At 41.8% G+C, this 19,982-nt stretch overlaps 1 protein-coding gene across 5 annotated transcripts in view; it reads right to left on the bottom strand.

Moving 5' to 3' along the window:
- GLI2 (GLI family zinc finger 2) overlaps positions 1–19,982 on the bottom strand; it is a 205,533-nt gene that overhangs the window by 44,701 nt on the left and 140,850 nt on the right. Inside the window, exon 1 of one of the 5 annotated variants that reach the window (XM_064434985.1) lies at positions 2,340–2,463. The exons of the other annotated variants lie outside the window; for them this stretch is intronic. The gene's annotated coding sequence lies outside the window, so the exon portion shown is untranslated. Of the gene's footprint in view, positions 1–2,339; positions 2,464–19,982 lie in introns of those variants that run through there. 5 annotated transcript variants of the gene reach the window in all.

Here is a 19,982-nt window from a genome sequence, read left to right as displayed (position 1 = left end):
GATTCAGTCTAAACAGCTCTCACCAGCCCCTCAGCTTCACCTCTGTTTATTTCTGATTTAAAGTCCCTTACAACAGGAAGGGCGAGAGGTCGCAACAGTTGTGCAGTACCCTGAGGATCAAACCCCGCGAGGTCCCTCAGAACAAGGTACCTTCCAGGGGTCAAACCTGGGCCACGACTATCAAATTCACATGGCATTTGATCATTGACAAAGATCTCCCTCCCTGCCGTGTTTCAGCTCGGAGAGCAGAGGATGTGCCGCAGGAGCGGCTCAGAGCTGCCTCGCAGCCGCCTCTCCCCGCGGCCGCTCCAGGGAGCGCTGGTAATGAGGCGATGGGGAATCACTCGCTCTTCCCAGCTCTCCCAGCACTGCAACAAGTTGATAATTACTCAGTAAAGTGACCTGATGATCGAATATAAGACTATCAACTTGGAAAGCTGGCCTCTGTGTCCCTCTACAAAGAGATCGAGATGGGGACTCCAGAGACATCACTGCTATCTTCCAGCCCCCGCTCCATCGGGACAGAACAAGTAATATTTTTTTTTCCCCTGTATCTTCTCAGCTCTAAAAGAAGGTTAATAATTTTTTTTCATACTCACAAAGAGGAATATATAGAAAATCAGAGCTACCATGACTAATTCAGCAGTTAATGCTCTCACTTATAAGGCATTATAAAGATTGTGAATCTGAACAAAAATTGTTAAAGCTTTTCTGCAGAAATTTAATGGGCGTGTTTCATGCAGTTCGTATTTTCTATTTTCCCCTCAAACATGTCTTTGAGCAAAAAAGGAAGCATAAAAGTAATAATAATAATAAAGGATTTATAACAATAAAATATCGATTTAAAAAGATATTTTTATCAACAAGGATAAGTTCTCATTAGATGGGTTTTTGGATAGAATTGGTAAATTCAGCATTGCAACAAAACTGTACAGCAAAACCAGATGCTTTTTTAAAATATGGGCTTAAAGCGCACAGCAAGGTTTGGAGTTCTAATAGTAGGAAATAGTAATTTCTCTCACAGTGGAAATTAAAGAGGGGAATCTATGGCCAGTGCTGCAGATATCAGATCAGGTAACTGTGGTAATTCCATTGGGCCTTAACAGATAAAAAACTCTGAATATGAAATCCCTTATTTGTGAATTTGTGGTTTGGGCAGTGCTTTGAGAAGATTTAGGTAGACACTATGAAAATCCCGCTCCACATCCACTGGCAATGGTAGTTCTCATGCCTTAAGTCTAATCTTGTACTACTGAAATCAAAGAAAACTCTACCACCAATGGGAGGAATAACAAGAACAGGTCTCCAACACACAACTCCTATGTTTTTCATTTACACAGCATCATAAACTAAGGCAGGTAAAATTTCTTTGCATGATTTTTTTCCCCATCCCTTAGACTTAATGCTACTTCTAGATGTGAGTAATTTAAAATACTTGCTCCAGATAAGAAAAATAATTTTTTGTTACAAAAGTAGAAAAAAAAACAGTAATAAACACCTTTCATTTTTCATTTTGAAAGATGATTCCATACTCAAACATACCTGAATTCAATCCTATATCTAAAATATCTAAATCCAAGAACAAATCAAACAACCTATTTGATTTCACCTGATACATATTATTTTTTAATAATGAAATCAAAAGTGTTTTGGTTTAGAGATTGAAACCTTTTTTCATCTGATTTCCACCATAAGTTAACAATGATTTTATGCTCACTGGTCGTTGACAGCCTCAGTGGGGACAGGGGCAACTTTTGAAGAGAGCAAAACTGAGAGCCTGAGCACAGGGATTGGTTCTCAGATTAAAAACTCTCCTGACCACATATGGTTTCTCATTGCATTTGTGCTGCATTTACCACAACAAGGGTCGAGTACTGGCTGACATTTGTAGTCACAACTGCAACACAACAACAATAACAGTATTTGCTTTTAAAATGGAAGAAAACCACAGATTTTTGTAAGTAAGGTTGCCCTCCATTATACAACACACAAAGAAGCAAGACATCAAAGGTAGAAATTAGGGTTGATATGGGACCTTCAAACCCATATCAAATTAGTGTCTTAGGGAGAGATCTTTGATTTAAGCTTAATAGTGGTGATTTTTTCTCGGATTGTTTTATACTTAATCAGCCACACAACCCACTGTGCAGACATATGTTCCAAAAGCACATCAAAGCAAGTAAACATTCTGTTTCAGATCCTAATATCCTTTTTTTAATCTAATTATCTTACTTACATGATCTTTTAATTTAAGTTCTGAAAGCCCACCTTTTCACACAAGCTTTCCTTTAGGAATGGAGGTAGAAGGATGACCAGCTCAGTTCTTGTGAGATACTTACCAAAAAAACTGCACAAGGTATAAATCAAAGCACAGCAGATGAGGCTCTAAGATAGTTTCTTGAGAGATTAATGATGAAAGCCTTCAGAGAAGAAGCGTATTTTAAGAAGGGGAACTTCAAGGAAGGTAGCTGAGGGGGAGAGAAGGAAGAAAAGTGAGAGAAAAGGCATGAAGGAAAGCACGGATAGAAGTGTAGGAGCCAGTCAAAGGAAGCAAACCTAAGGAGTAGCGCAAATGCAGAGGCATGTGAACTTCAGGTTGAAACCATCATGCATGAGAACTTGAATGCAGTAGCCAGAAATTTTGAGAGCTGGGGTGTCAAAACGCTGCAAGGTCAGGGTGGGGAGAGGATGAAGGCTGGGCAGTGGCATGGCTGATTGAAGGAGCAAGGCAGGTGGGAATCAGTGGGGAGAAAGATGGGGGGAGGTGTAGACGCAGACCAGATCCTGATGGCAGGACTGAGGGAGAGCTGAGAGGAGCCAACACTGGTGTGGGGATGTGGGAAATGGGTGCTAGAGAGATGTGTCAGATGTGACACAGCCATTTCTCTGCATCATTGTTTTCCCTCGGGACACATGTTGGGAATATTAGCACTTTCAAGTGAATACTTTGCTTGTAGCTGTGAAGAAATTTGGCTTGGGAAAACAAATGGAAGTGCATGTTTGTGGGGAAGAAATCAGAGTTTCTGAATCCTTGCCCAGTGTCTTCTTCCTCTGCTACTTTTGGGTGGAGGCTTCTCTCCCTTAAAAGGTTATAACATTCAAGTGCTACGGAAGGGTTTAGCATTTAAAAGACAATTCCTATACTACTTTGGAAAACTCTGTTTCCATGTTATGCCAGCACTAACCCATTGAGGAGAGAGAAAGACAGTGGCAGCAACACCACAGCAACAGGGCTCATGGAAGAGTCAGGCAAACCACAAAAAATGCTTATTCATTCATTACACTTTAAATCTGCCTTGGCTCCATACCTGTCATATCCCAGAAAAGCAAAAAAAGACCATTCCTCTTCATCATGACTGTAATACAATCAACTGGCTGCAGCATTACTCTAACCAACGTTAACTAACAGAGTCTGTGTCTGACATCTATAATTTCATGTTAACAAATTAGGTAAGACTCCTGCATTTCCTGGTACCTTGAATGCCCAAGAAGCTCATAACTTTTCTTTATATGCAAAATGTCAGGGAAAGGGCAAACAATGTTATGCCAGAAGACCATAGCCAAATCACTTGGTTGGAATGTGCTGTAAATCACGGGGTGAATGGAAAATGAATCTTTGTTCCAGGACAACGACTTCCAGCATTAATGTTTCTGCTAATATGCTCCTTTTCTGTTGGGAATGTCCTCTTCCCATAATCCAAGGTCCTATAACTTAAAACCTATAGCTAAACAAGACACCAAGAAGGAAAACCTACATCCAATTAATTACAAAACTCTGAAATGTCCTGCTTCTCTTTTCTAAAGTACAGGGGAAAATCAGTGGTGTTCAAGCCTTAGAAAAATGACACACTTGCCCTAAGCAGCAGTAAGCTGCTGTAACTAACTGGAAGTAACCAAACCCCATAGTTTACAAAGGGGAATATAACAAAATGGGAACAGGTACAGCACAGATCTCTAAAGAGCCTTTCCAGACACAGCAGACAGAGGAGCTCCGTCAGTACATAAAGGTGATTATGATAGCTGTGCAGAAATACATCTCACACACACACAGACACATGGCAGGCATTCTGCTGGTGTGCTGTGTGTCTACCTGCCTCTGGTGCATCACAGCACAAAGGAGTAAGGGACATGCCTTCCCATAATAACAAAGCTTTTGGCTGGGGCTCCCTGGGTTTTCTGCAGGAATTAATTTTACTGGCATTTGACACATTTTAAACAGCAACAGTTCTCACAGTAACCTCCAAAGGGAAATATTCCTGAACAATATATAATAAATACATTGATTTCTAATAATAACCATCTGCCCTAAATCTTTTTGCTGACAGGTTTAGTTGGACCAAAGGCCCTTTTCACATCTACTTCATGACAGTTCCCATCACTACATAAAGACTTTGAAGTGCCCTAACGTGCAGTAAAATGCAAGATAACCTACCAAACTGTCAATATTTCTTCACTTCTAAAAGAAAATGCTAATGGCACTCAAAGAGCTCAAGATGTAATGTAAGATCTGATCCAGCAGACTGGCTGATCTAACCAGCCTTTGCTTTGCAACGAGGATGCTAAAAACAAGCAATTATATGGTGAAGAGCAGAACTAGGTAAAAGTTTTTCACTGATATGACTGTAGGGAATAAACCCTTTTTATTACAAATAAGCTTTTCTCTTGAAGTATCTGGAGTTTTCTGTACAAAATACGAAAATTAACAATAAATCAGCACTTCAACACTTTTCCTTCTTTTTAACCTATTACTTTTTCTATTTGCTTTTTTAACATTAGAGAGAAAATGAACATGAATGAGAAATAAATGGCTGTTTAAAATCTGGACAGCATTCCACTAGGGTTTAATTTTTCATAGGGAAAAGCTGAGCACAAAAAATTCAGAAAAAGCAGAGTCTCTCTCCAATTCCTGCAACAAACAATTGGCTTTTCTCTACCAGCTCTAGCCTGCAATGTAAGACTGAGAAAGGCTCTATGGCAGGAGAAAGTAGAAGCAATAAATAGAAGCCCAGTCCTACGGTAAAACCCCAGCCCTGCTCACTGCACTGTACAACTTGAACATACTTCAAAGGAGCCAGGATGCTCCCCAAATCATCATCTCATGGCAAGAAAAGATGAGGTGTTTCATATCTCACCTGCCACGTAACCACCCAAAAAACCTTCTTTGCAAAACTCCTTTGCTCCCAGATCCATTGGTGTCATTGACTACAGCTGCTCTCCTATTCTTTCAGTTTTTCAATGGCGTAGGAAAATATAACACATTTATCAGGGAAGGAATAGGGATCTGATGTTCCCCAGCTGTTTACTGCTGAAAGTTTACACTAGTGCTTTTCAACCTGTGGTTTGCAAAACCCTTGGGAAACACTAAAAACTCCTTTAGGGGCTGTGAAAGACAGTGAAAAACCTCTGCAAATCTCTTGTTATTCAGGCCAAATTCATGATACTATGTTTAACAACTCTGCTAGAAATTTTTTAGGGAGGCCACAGACTGCAATAGCTTGAAAACCCCTCACTGACCATATGCTTCCCAAAATCAGTAAAAATCACACACAAAACATTCTTAGAGTAATCCCTGATGACCGCCCCAATCCATCCTACACCCACAACATCAGCTGGTGCAGGAGCAGGCACATGTGATTTAGGGAACTTTCCTGTGCTGGCGCAGAGGTAACCCCATCTCCTGCGTCTGCTGTGCACCTACAGCAATACCTCCTTCCCAACACCATGCAAAGGGAGACCTGTGGGCCTCATCTTTCATTCTCTTATCTCATGCAGCTATTCCTTATGCAGACACATTTCTGTATACAAATCCCATTATACTTGACCCTCAGTTCACCCTGTTTCCATTACAACGCTGTAGACTCAACCAGACTTGCTCCAGTGCCAACTCTGTGCTGTCATTCCTTGCGCAGAGTGGTAATAAAGAAATCACTGTTTTAAGCTGACAAAGAACAGATTTCTTACTAAGTAAACACTGATGTTTTGGTAGGGAAATTAAGTTATAAAATTGTGTCTACAAAGGGAGACCATACAGATGGAGTTTGTTAAGAGACAGCAATACAGTCAACAGTGGTTAATTCAATTGCCTGCTACTTATCAGATTTTTTTTTAAAAAAGGCTTATCCAGCTTTTGTAAATGCAAATGCAGAAGAGCATTTCAAAGAGCCGTTGTCATTGTAGCTGGAGAGTGATGTACACACGCACATGGTCTTTCCAGGCCAAAGAACCCAGCCCTGCATATCTGCCGTGGCCCAGCAGGTCTGGTGCTCAGCAGCCTGCAGGAGAGGAGGCCTGGGCACAGACAGCTCATCACCATGCCACCACCCACCAGGGGCTTCTGTCCTTAGGGCAGTGCCACGGCCTCACTTCTCCTGGCCACTGCTCTCACCTGCCTCTCTGCCTGCATGGGGCCTCACATCAATATCAGACACCTCAGACCTTCCTTAACTCAGGTTAAAACTGGGCACTAAGCTCAGCTGGGTAAAAGTAGCAAGTTCAGTACCTCCAGTCCTCAGCTGACCCTTAAGTTATGCCAGCCTGACCTCAAATGTCACATCTAATTTCCAAAAGCACCAGGTTGGTGCCAAGTTGCTGAAACTGTTTCTCTCCTAAATGCTCCAATGGCAGAAGCACAGCCACTCTTCATGCTCCCCCTTCCAGGGAACTTAGCTGGGTTTGGGGTGCTGCCTGAAAAACAGGGGGGTTTTTTTTGCAGCATCAGTGCTGGCAAAGGCCCCCAGACATCCTCCTCACACTAACAGTTCTGGCCTCCTGTACTGCTGATCCAGGGGCAGAAGCAGGATGATCTTCATCACTCCATGGCCTCAAAAACCAGCCTTCCTGCATCTCACCACAAACCAGTGTATGTGGCATTAAAGTGGAGACAGGGATGAGACCCCCAGCCCTGTTTGTGCACACTCAAACCACGCAGAGCTGGAAGAGATGGCTGCATGGGCAACTGCAGGTGCTCAGCTCACAGGCTACAGCCACTGCTTTCCACAACAGCAGCCCAACTCTGTCTGAGATGGTCATCTAGGTAGCCTGAGCACAACCTCAATGCAATGGGGGCAGTTTAAAATTACCAGAGAGTTGTGGAGGGGTTCTTTGGTACATTTCATCAAGAAAGATAAGAGAACCTGATTTATTTTTTGCATAGGATAAAGTTCACTATGGGATGCAGCGTGTAGCATGACGTAAAGTCTCAGGCAAGCCAAAAGGTGTTAACATTGTGTGCCCTTTAAATGAGGCAGTTAGTCAGTAAAACGAGATGTGCTTAGGTTGGAACTATGTAAATACACTCATTTTATTAATATAAGGCAAAAATCTAAAAAATATATATTGCTGGGCAATTAAGTCACCAAATATTGGTGCTATTTAAAATTCAAGAGAAGGGATATTAAACATACTCAAATTTTAATGAAAACATTTGCAACAGTTTTAATAATTCAGCACAAAATGATATTTAAACATTTCTCTCTGGTTTTGGAAAAGGCAAACACAGGGCCATTGTACTGTGGTCTGGAAATGAGAAATCAGAACTGCTCAGGTGCAGTGGATTTCTTTACTCACTTTAGACAACTCAGTGGCAAACAAACCAAGCCTGGCAATCAAAGATATGCTGTAATCCCAGTTGTGAGGTTTTCCATGTAGTAGAAGCTTTTGAAAGTCCTATCAGTCATCTTTTTGCACCATCAAGTATCACCTGCAGCCCAAGCTGATTTCAGTGGGGTATAAGCTCTTACACACCTTCATTGTAGGGAAAGACTGTAGACAGGATTTTGATAAAAAATTCTATCTTGCCGTTTAGTTTTAAAATAGAACTTAAGATCCTGCACTTTGCATGTTTTGGGTTTTTTAGTTTAGTTTTATCAACTGCTTGATTTGTTTAAATAAGCAAAGGATGTAACAGGTGAAAATAATGTTGATTTAAAAAATATTTTATGGTTTAAATAATCTAAAGTATTAGTAGTAACCAAGGAAATTCAACTATCTGGATCTGAACTGCCAATATTCACAATTCTATTTGTGCATGTCACATTACAGTCCAGGAAAGCTGCTCATAACCTAATGGCAATGTAATTGCTCTTACCCAGCATGCAGTACATGTTTGGTACTCATGAAAACCGTAAGGATTAATACAACCATTCATGCCTACTACAAAAGAGTTTCTAGCCAATTAAAAAAAGGTACAAGAATGCACAGGCCATGTTCTAAGGTCAGTCATAGAATATCTGAGGGACAGAACAAGTGCAGGAATTATAAGGACCTATTGGTAGGAGATAAACTTTTAATTACAAAAATCCCACATGAAAGCTTTCATTCTCCTGTTTATTGAAGGAGGACAAAAGTTTGACAAGTCAAAAATTATTAACAAATGCATCTTGTGGTATTGTACACATGGATTTTTACAGGCATATTTGTCAAGCTCTTGTAACACCTCCCAAGATGCCAGACTGCTGAGCTGCATGTCCACCTTCTACTTTCAGCCTTCAAGAAAAGCTTCTAAAAGTCTACAATTTCATTTTAATTAAAGATTACCTCCTGGACACCACTGGCTCTTTCAACTGAATCTCAAATGTGATTGGGGACTGCAGACCATGGTGCACTGTAGGCCAGGAGATTACTTTCAGCCCAGCTTTCACCCAGTGAGGATGGTAACAGGAGGAGGAGACTAGACTGAGACCTTACACTGCTAAGTAAGGAAGACTCCACACACACACCCTATGTGCACAAATCCTTACTGCACTGGAAGTTCATAGATCACAGCAATTTTGCTGGTGAATGTGTGAACCACAAAATTGCCCTGCCTGGGAGAAAAGCACCAATGAACACAGAGCTGGAAGAGTTGGGTTTATGAAACACAAAGTAATGAAGTCAGTCACAGAAACCAGATCCTGGAAAAAGTCCAGTTTGGCAACATAGTCAAAAACCAAATGAAGGGATAGGAAACCACTGCATCCAGTGCAAGACTTTGGCAGGGAGCACAATCTGCTGCTCTTCAGTGCAAGATTATTATGGAATCTTCTGTCTCTCAATTTGTGCCATTTACTGGGTCACCCTGGGAAAAGTCACTCACCCAATATGCTGCACCAGAGGGACATACCTGAAGCAATGGGACATCTTCACAGAAATCAAACCCAAGTCTCTGCTCACCATCCATCCTTATCAGAAACTGTCACATAATTCACCAGAACTGCAAACCCTGCTCTGCAGGGATCAAGCAAGGAAGAAACCAGGTTGACAGAATCCTAAGCTCCAGCAGTACATCAGGACTTGAAGGGAAAGAAGTTACAGCTCACAGAACTCCTACCTTCTTCACATTTGGCAGAAGTCGTCTCTTAAACAAACAAACAAACAACTCTTTGAAGAGATTCTTATTCTTGTGGTAACACTTATCCAGGCACTGACAGGATTCAAACCAGACGCGGTTGAGGGAAGTCTGGAGTCATACCAGGTTTAGATCTTGCATGCCAAGAGAGGTCAAGACCTAGCCAAGCCTTGAGCAGACAATCCCAGGACATGGAGGAAGTGGTGTCGGTGGGAGAATGCCTTTCCCTCCGACTCACTAGGCAAAGCCACGTGATGAAGGAAAGCTCTGCTGAGGAATATGAAGTGGTTTTCATTGCTGTCCACTAAAGCCCTCAAGTCCAGTGTATTTGTCCTCTGTGAAGATCCTCTGGAACCCTTAGAAGACATGACTTCTAAAATACCTAAGCTGGCTCAATTCCATTTAAGTGTCTTGCATTCTGGTCATCTCATGTCCTGCATAAGGGTTTGAATTTCTCTAACCTAGCCTGAAAATGGTTGGGTTATGTGTTTGTGTACAATTTCTTTTCCAAAGATGGCGAGAAATCTATTTGACTTTGGAAGTCTACTATTTTTTCAAGTGAATGAAGTGGTTTGGGGTCTGCTGACACTGGTTTCATATGATTATTTCTCTGTTTAGAGACTTCTGTTGGAAACAATATACAAACAGGTTGCAACTATTGAAGCTTCAAAATGTACTGGATAAAACTTGGCAGATACTTCACTGTCCATCAGTTCCTAGCAATACTTCTTACAGAGAATCAGCTGGGGTGGAGGACTACGAAAAAAGAGATAAATAAAAATCAGTTCTATATGATTTCTCTCCTGGGAACTAACTGCAAAATCCTTCTACCTGGTCTACAGAAAATAGAATTATTCACCCTGACCTAATCCCTATAATGTACCAACTCTCATACTGTACCTTGATCTCAAAATATGTCATCACAAAATATATGTGCTGTAATCAGGGTAAAACAGCAGCAAAGGCCTCATTTCAGAGGCCAGAAAACTGAAAATGTCATTGGCTCCTTGAGAGTCTTTTCAAACCAACAGCACCAACACAGTTTGACCTGAATGGTTAACAGTTACTCAAAGCAGCACCTCAAACACTGGTAATTCCTTGAAAATTTGTTCATCGTAGGAGGCAGACACTGGGATATTTTGTCTGCACAGTAACATGGCTAGACTCCTCAAAACTGGCCTGTTTGACACACTTCTGGGACTGCTGTGATGATGCTGGAGTCACAGCAATGCTGTGTGGAAGTAACCACCACAGCTCCAGAGTCCCTCTTCATTAAACCTGGACGTAAACTTTGCAAAAATCATCTAAAGAATCATAACTGAAGTCTTTCATGAGAATACCAGCAGATAATCCACTGCTGTAAGAGGTCTGAAGTTAACAGCCAAGTCCATATCAACACAAGAAAAATTACTAATATGAACTAATTTTAGAGCACAAATACACCAGCAGGATTTAGTAAACATTTCTATTCTGTGATATCTTCTGAAGAGCACTCTCCTCAGGACAGCATGTGAACATTCAATAAAGTTTCTCTGAAGTCAACAGACCTAAACAGGCATTTCTAATTCAGCATACACTCACACATTTTCCCAAATAGGAAGAGGCTTAAAAACAGTTCTTTAGCCCAGAGCACTTTCTGTGTGACCCTCTGCATTATCAACTCATCTTTTAGATGATACTTTTCAAGAAGATACTTTTCAAGTATGTTCTACAAATCTTCTCCTTCTTGCTAGTCCTCATTAGATTGACCTTCCTTTAATTTACTGATTTGATGACTGAATACATTAATTTCTTCACCTCCCTATCATTCTACACTCTGCTTTCTGTCATCTGCAATGCAGTTTTCTCTTGTAAAATATCATACTTCACTTGAGTGAGAATGAAAGACAGCCTATGAAATCAAGTGTTTTATCTCACATTTAAGACAAACAGTCTTCAAGTATGTGCATGTAAGAACATCACCCTAATGCAGCTGTAAGCTTGAAACTTTCCTATTTTTAATGTACTAACCACACTCTGGTAGACTTCCTCCCCCAGTGGTACTTTGGGATGTGTGGTTACTCTGTGGGATCTTAAGAGGCTTTCAGATGAAGCATTCAATCAGCAGGTACCATGTCCAGCAGTTGGTTTGCAAATCAAAAGCCATGTAAGTAGCTCCACAACCAAGCTAGGAAAGTCTCTTTTGAAAGGTCAAGAGAAGGAATAAGACATATGCTCATAACCTAATGGCAATGTAATTGCCATTAGGTTATGAGCATATGTCTTATTCCTTCACAGGATCAAAAGGAAAATATCTCAAAGGCTCTTATTGGATTTAAGAACGTACACTTATTTCCCTGAGAGACTTAAACTCAAAAAGCTGAATGTGACTGCATTTTGTACAGCCCGAACATATTTTTTCAGTCTTGCCTGACTGTACTCAGGTGCTGATATAAGTGACTTTGGCTCACGTGTGCAGAGTAGAGAGAGAGAGAATGAGTTGTACAGGAAGAAATACCCCTGCTGTGAGGAGACTCCACCTGCACAAAAGAAACACTGGCACACCACTGCAGCCAGAGAAAGGGCAGCAGGCAGGGGTGGAGCCTAATTCTCACATTTAATCTAACAGCATGAGCTCAGCAGCTGGGAAACCACGATACATGTCCTTCTACTGCCCAGGGGTGAAAAAGGACAGCTCCTACCATGCTCTAATGCACTCCCCCCTTCAACCAGTATCTGCTTAAAAAAATCATCAAAAGGCTCACATTCTCCTGGTTCACTATCAGCTACCACAATCAATTATATCAAAACCCAACCCCATATAAGCCAATGAAGTGAGAGCAGGGAATGCAGTAAACTTGCTCTTGAAGTGGAGCCTGGCCAACTGATAGCATCTAAACCTTGGATGTGTTTTTTTCCATAGCACATCCTCCCATGATATTTGCCATGTGCATGCTTCTACCACAGAGAGGAGACAGGGCAGGAAACATCCCCATTGATCCTGCGGGAGCTGCATGGCCTGGGCATGCACACTGGGCTCCAAGCATGCACAAGACACCTCATTAACATGTCTGTTTCTTAACTCCACTCCAGCCACATTATGAATTTTTAGGTATTTAACTCCTTTACTAGAGATGGCTTTAGTGTCCTGATTTTCAACAGAGGTTGGAGTAGTTTGACCTTAAATAGGATCCAGCTTGTTTGTAAAACCCATTGAGCCTTTGCATTACTAGCACTTGACAAGCCAGCCCTAAGAGTCAACACTATTTTGAAACCCACAACACCCACTTTCAAATGCTATTAGCCAGACCCAGTACACTGGGATTTATGATCTGAAATAACACAGGCACTTTTAAAAGTTTGACCCTTGAGAAATGCTCTAAATTTTAGCTGTTAGCTGTCTATTTAATATCAATGGTGAAACATAAAAGAACAAGAATCAAGAGTCTCCAAGGCAGAAAATTGTGTAAAATCACAAATTCTCAAAATGGTCTGGCACACAGAAGAAAAACATACTTATGTGGTTTAGTGTCAGAGCCAGGGCTCCAGAAAGCCCGCTAAAACACACGCACTCCCACGGGATCTGAGATTTGCCAGGGTAACAGCACCCAGTTCTGCAGTCTCTTTGGCTTGTGCAGATGTGTCTGCAAGGTGTCAGCTGAATGCAGGGTACCCAGATCCACAGTTCTGCCAAATAGGGTCCTTTTCACATTGGTATTTTTCTTTTAAGTTTTCCCCCAGCCATCTGGGTGGTCCAAGAATCAGACCCAAAATACCTAGGATCCCTCGAACCACATGTTCTAATCCCAGCAGAATTGACTCAGACCTTCATCCATCCAGGGTAAATTGACTTCCCTGCTCTTTGCTGCGTGGGGGGAACTTTGGATGAGATTTGAAAATTTCCGCTCTGTATGGACATTAAAAACCCTACATTTTTCTTCCAGCCAACATCACAAGCCAGCATTCCTGCCATTAGTTTTTATCTCTCAGCACCCTGTGTAATTTGCTCCCCATGGCCACTGGTAGCTGGGAATCCAGATTAACCAGCCCCTGAAAAGTGATGTGCCGCAGGCTTCATTCCACAAGCCAATGGGATGGATGCGTTTTGTCCATTTATCTTCACACACACTGAAAGGATTTCAGAGAAACACAGTGAAAATGAGGAGGCTGAGTGGATTGATATTTGACTATATGCTGTGGGCTGCAGCCTGGCCAGCTCGTTAGAGCAGGGAGGAGGATATGACAACATGCAGCAAATATCTGGAGGGACATGTTACACAAGGAGGTGTGCTAGTAGCAGGAGGATGAAATTCAAGGAGAGACGAAAAGGACAGTGGGCCAGAAAGGTGAACTGCATGGAGAGCTTTATCAACTGAGAAAGGATTTGCTACAGGATAAAGTAAAAGTTCAACTAATATATACAAGATACAAGACCACGACATAGAAGGGGGAACCCAAAGACCCCTGTGCAGGACAAGAGAAAGTGCTAGAGAGGAGCAGAGCACTGCAACAAGTCGCAACATCTCTTGTCTTTGTACTGCAAGAAGCTGGTGAGAGGGGAAATACCATCTAGAGAGGTGATTTATTTAGGATTAAGAAAAAGAAGAGGCCAGGAAGGGCAGTGCTCCCCATTTAGCTGAGAGAAAACTTGAGAAACAAATTCAGAACACTGGAGTTTAAAAGGGCAGGAAGTTGGCACCGAACATTTATCCTTTTTCACAGATGCTGAAAGCAGTGGAGAATGGGCAATCCTATTGAGATAGCTTCTGAAAGACACACACCCTCTGTTTAGAAACTCTTTAGAAAGCAGCAGGAAAAGAAAGTTCAAATAAATTTCTTTCCTAAAGCACAAGCTTAACAGCGGATAAGGTGGAAGCATGAAGTCACTTTTAATCTACTATAAAGTGAGGTAAGCAAAGGGATTATCACTTAAGACTCGCTGACATGAAGCTCTGGGAATGACATTTAAAAGCAATGGTGGATTACAGAGTGACATCATATTAAATGAACACATGCCAGAGGTTTACATAAAAGACCTCAAAGATCATGCTTTTGTTCTCAGTACTAAAACCTCTTAGCCATTTTTAAACTTCTAGTGGTGATTAGGCTAAATTAGAGGTGCAGTTTTTCACAGCACCAGCAACTTGGTGGCCCAGATCTTCACTAGGTGTGAATGGGCAGGGCTCCACCTGAGCTCACCCAGGCCCCTCACTCCAGCCCCATGTCACAGCATTCAGCCACTGGAGAGCCACATTTCCAAGCCCAATCTGCATTTCATTGCATAGTTTAGTGAGTCTGGAACCACTCCCCTTCAGGTCCCTCTGGACTTCAGGTTTCAGTTATTCAAAGTACTCTGAAGGCTATTTAACTAAATGCACATGACAAAACTATCCTGATTTTAAAGAACAGCACAGATGTGTAAATCTCTCTCATAATGGAATATGCTTGAACATCTTTAAAAAGATTCAAAAGAGAAAGCTGTGTGGGTTTGTATTTCATTGGTTTGGTTTTGGTTTTGTTTGTTTGTTTGTCTGTTTGCATTTTGGTTTGTTTTTTTGCGGAATAGTTTATGAGACGGGAAAAGCCTCCAGAAACCTACTAGCCCTGATCAGTGTTTTGGATTACGCCTTCCACATTCTCCAAAGACCTGATCAGCCTGTCCTCCCACTGAGGCCACATGCTAGGCATGTAGCTTCTCAGTTTCTGCACAGGCAGGTAGCGCTGTGTACCTCCTCCCTGGTGCCTGAAAATGGCTACAAGACCAATCTTGGAAACCAAAGGAATCTTTTCCTTACCTCTCAAGATATCAAAACGGTGAGTATTACTCTGATAGCATTTTAGAGATGAGGAAAATAAAGCACAGATAGAATTCAAATAATTTTTCCAGCTCCCAGAATATGACAGCCAAAGCCTAGTATTTCATCTGTGGTCTCCTGGAGATGGAGGTCAAGTGACCAACAAGTATTAATCGTGGAACTGACAGTCCCCCAAATCACCTCTTGCAGGTTACCGAAGACCCACCTCAAAGCAAAAGACTCCTGCTAATTACAGATCAGGGAGAGGTTTGAACCAGCTTTCTGGAGGGGACCAGCCCCTGCAAACCATGGAAAACTTACACATTCTGATTTTCTTAAATAAATAAAAGAAGCATGTGGGAAAGAAGGGGACAGAATAAATTGGATGTGGGAGCCCCCAAACCTGTTTCCCAAATGAGCAATGTATCTATTTGGTGAAAGTCGTAAAACTTTGCAAAACACATAAGAAGGCCTCTCTGAGCAGCTGTTTGCTTTGACTCCGGAGGGAGCTCGCTCTGTCTCCTAAGCAGCACAGTACCATCCATCACGACCTGCCAAAGATTTTCTACTCCAGTAGCAAAGTAAATATGAAAACACACAGGTTTTATTGGTATGTACGTTCTGTGGCTCAGCCGAGAGGCATCCTTGCTGCAGGAATGACCAGGAGTCCCATCCCCATCCCGTGACGGGGTCCCAGCTGCAGCCCTGGGGCAGCGGTGCCCCACGGAGGGAAACCAAAGGCACTCTGTGCACGCCTCGTAGTGCACAAAGGCAGCTCCCAGAGCACGCTCTGCAAACAGCTCCTCTCCTCCATGGGGTCAGGAATTCCCCTGGATGGAAGGGATGGCAGAGAGGCCTCAGCAGGGAACGGGGAGCACCATCAGGTGAGCCCTGGCAAGGTTCAACTGAAGCGTGGTCAGGGCCACAGGGGAATCGGAAAATTTCACCACAAAACTCTGACACCCCTTCAATGCACAGATTGGAAGCAAGACCTTTCAAAGGATTCCAATCTGGCAAAATTGAATGGACTTTGTATGTGTTTTTGTAGAAAGACAATAGCAAAAGGCACATCTGTGACAATAAAAAATTCCAGCTCTAAAGCAAGAGACACTGGTGTTTCTAAAAGCAGTTATAAGATGATGATGATTATTTTTTGTATGGCTAAACAACATATTTTCCCTTAACCCCACTTGGCCTCCCTTGGCTGAATCTCACAAAAAACAACAAAGGAAAGAGAGAACCAGACTGGAACAGATACTAAACATGGAAAATCTTGGGTTTGACATTAAATTTGGCATATTTGTAAACACTTGAGACATAGTCTTTTTATGATGAAAAGTTTAACAGTCAACTCCTCTGCCTGTGAATCACCCTGCGTAAACAGCTCAGAAACATTTTAACTGGTCCTGAAAAAGTATTCTGTAATTTTTAACACAGTAAAAAGGAAACAAACTTCAACAGGGAGGGGTAATAAAATCAGATAAAGAAAAAAAGTGTAGGCTGGATATCAGGAAAAATCTGTAATAATATATTAAGATTTCAGGGAAATGGAGGAATATCCTTGATTAAATGAGATAAAATCCCTACCAGAGGGAAAATAAGGGCAACTCCACATTATCATGGAGATGGAGTCATCTTTATGTTTAGGTCTTTGGGACAATTTAGTCCTAATGAAAGCCATGGAATTTGTGATTATCAGGTTTGGGGTTTTTTCTACTTTTTTGTCTGGACAGAAGAGCGACAACAATATTTTGTTAATAAATAATGTCAGAACTGCATCCTAAAATACTACCAGGATGTTGGTAGAAAAACAAGGCTGCTTTGTTTTTTACAGTGCATAATGCCTGATGGGTTTTAACCACAGTTTAGGAGCTACTGTTAAAAAGCTTCTTGCTGAGTCAAGCCTAGGCATGCTGTTTACTAGGGTTAGCCCCGAAGGCTCTTGCATTGGCAGGGACTTTTAAGCTGAGCTAAGGAGTTTTCAGTTATTTTTGTTGTGATTTAAAAAATAATAATAATAAAAACAGGTAAGCATGTAATCACCTCCCATATCTGCCAGCAACTTTCCTCTGGAGTCAAGGGCTTGGTCTTGCAAAGCTGATGCTGTCCCCTTAGCTTAAAGCAGAGACCAGGCCCCAGTGGATTAGGTTTTTGTGAAGAAGTTCACTAAAATACAAAATACCCCTTTTGTAAGAAAAGGACGTGTACTAACTTAGGAAGTTAATTTCTCTGGTTCAGCTTTGAGCCTGCACACACCTGGCTGATGACTTTTGCTCAAATAGTGCTGACCTACAACCAACAGCGAAGAGTGAAATTCTGACAAATCAATAAAAGCTGCATGAAGAAAATGCATGTAAGACCCACCACTGCTCTTCCACAGAGCCCGGGCCATCCTGTGCTCTGGAAGAGAGTATCACAGGAAAAAAGAGTATGTGGCTCTGCAATTTGATCCTGTATCTCCAGAATAATGCAGAACCTCTACATTTTTTTTTCTGTCTTTTCTTAGCATTTGAGTATTGTAGTATTACTGTTAAATGAATTTTATGTTGTGCACCGATACAATTTCTTCATTCTGCTCTAGGTTCTACATTCCTGAAATAGACTTCATCCCATATTGAGTTTCACTGCATTCTGCACTGCATCCTTTACAGTGTCCACTGGACTCCAATCCCGCCTCTCCCTCTGTCCTCCATATTACCACAGGCACACTGTCATTGCAATCCAGGACAATCATCTGAATAAGATAATTTATGTTTCTAGACAAGCCAAGTGAGAACCACAATTCTGCTGAATTTGTGTTAATGCCAATAAAAAAAGTCCAAATATTAAAGATGTCCAAAAAATTCACCACCAAACAAGTAAAACTAACAGTAGTTGTATAGAAAGTGGGTTGTCCTAGCGATTGGAGAAACACCAAAACAATTTCTAAAAGTAGAATTCAAGGAAACCCAAACATAATCTGCTTCTGGACATATATAATAAATCCTTAGTGGTTTAGAAAAAGACTCAAGTCCTGAAAATTATTTGTCATGCTGCTTAACAAGAAAATCACTGAGACACCAGGAATGACAACACTGAGGAGAAACGCAGCAAGTCTTTCAGGCCTGTCTTGGCATGGGGGTCCTTTTAAACTCAAGTTTTTCACATTCCCATCTGCGTTACCAAGCAAAGGGTCCCACAGGTGGCTCTGCTCAAGAGAGCCTTGCAGATGAGTTCTCTCCAGTTGAGATAAAATAACGTATGTTCTCATTAGGCCAAATGCAAACAGTGATGAAGGGGAATGCACTGCCAGGTCACATCGAGCAATCAGGAAACAAACCTTTGACATAATACAGCAGGCAGATAATAAGACCCCATAGTTAGCAACAAATGAGACTGCACTTAATTTGCCGTGCAACGTTCACATAATTAGATAAATTTGGTACCGTCAAGACAGCAGACAGGTAGAATATAGACTTGATGAATTGGGGGCTCTCTGTCAGGCACCCATCACATTAATCATAAAGCCAAAACTCAGTGACGCAATTTTTCTTCCAAACACTTGCCATAATTTTCTGGAGTGAGAATATGCATATGCCCTTGGGTTTTTATTATGGGTTGTTTACTTTTGAAACAAGAGGGATTGATTTCTGCCCCACCAGGACAGAGTACAAACTTCTAGAAACTCATCTGTGCCCAGAGAGTATTGAACAAGGCTGCCGGGAATGCCGTAATTCAGTTTGATTTCACTGGACAACAGCCCGAATGGGCTGGTGGCATAAATTGTCCAGTGTATTGGACAAGAGCCATGCAACCACCAAGTATGTTCTAGCCCAGTTCTACCACCATGTCTGGATGATTTCACACTGGACATCCTCCAGCAAGGAGGGTGAGCACTACGATGTAACCTCCAGAGAGGAGACCAGAGGAGAGAGAAAAGACAAAGGAGATATAGAATAAAAACCAAGAGGAGTAAAGGGGAAGACATGATTTTAGGATGTTGGCAGATAAAATTTGAAGAGGAAAAAGGATTGAGACCACAGCTGCAGAGAATTTTCCCAATATGCTTGTGCCATAGTGCAGGGTACTTGTTGACAAACAGCCAAATGGAAGTGGCATTCCCTCAACCCTAAAAAATTGTCACAGCCAAGAAGCACTTGGCTGCTGAGCTTTGGAGCTTCTCCAGCCACAAAGGCACCTTTCAGTGCAGTGCCCAGGTAGCTTCAAAGAGGAGTATGTTTTCTCTTTAAGACCTGCAACCAAGTTTTCTCTCCCGTACCTTGCAAATTAGTTTTGTGAGAGGAGGAGCTGGGAAGGAGAGGAATCCCAAAGAAGAAATGCAACAGGTATTTGCCAACAACTCTACCAAAATACCAAGCAGAACATGCTTGGTCCACTGATAGACAAATGTGGTAACTGCTAACACAGCAGACTATTAGTATTGGTGCAGATAAACTGAAACCTGATCTGCCAGGGCTGTTCACTTGGCCAGGGTTGATCAGTTGGACAAAGCCAATATGAAAAAATACTGGGGTTACTTGTGAAGATTGAAGGGGAGCACAGAGTGGGGCACACAAATAACCTGTGACAAACATCAGAACATCTGCCAGCCTCTCTTCTAACCACTATTTTGAATATTTCCCTCTTCCGTACATGCTTTATTAGCCAGAGCTCCGGCTTATTAACTATCTCCCAGCAAGTTATTATTCTGTCATTTTTTTCTACAATTTTTGCATGAAAGACCAGAACTATTTTATGCAGCCTCCCGAATCCCTTGTTTCCCATATTAGCAATCTGCTTTGTCATTTCCCCTTTGCACACAGCACGGAAGAAGCTGCTCTGCCCCTTCAAACATCCAGTCAAACTGACTGTCAGCCTAAAAGACAATGACTTGTCTTCTGGTA

Source organism: Passer domesticus, chromosome 10 (genome assembly GCF_036417665.1).
Source record: "Passer domesticus isolate bPasDom1 chromosome 10, bPasDom1.hap1, whole genome shotgun sequence".
Lineage (NCBI taxonomy): Eukaryota > Metazoa > Chordata > Aves > Passeriformes > Passeridae > Passer > Passer domesticus.
Note: the sequence above shows the minus strand (reverse complement) of the source record. Positions and strands in the feature narration are given on the sequence as shown.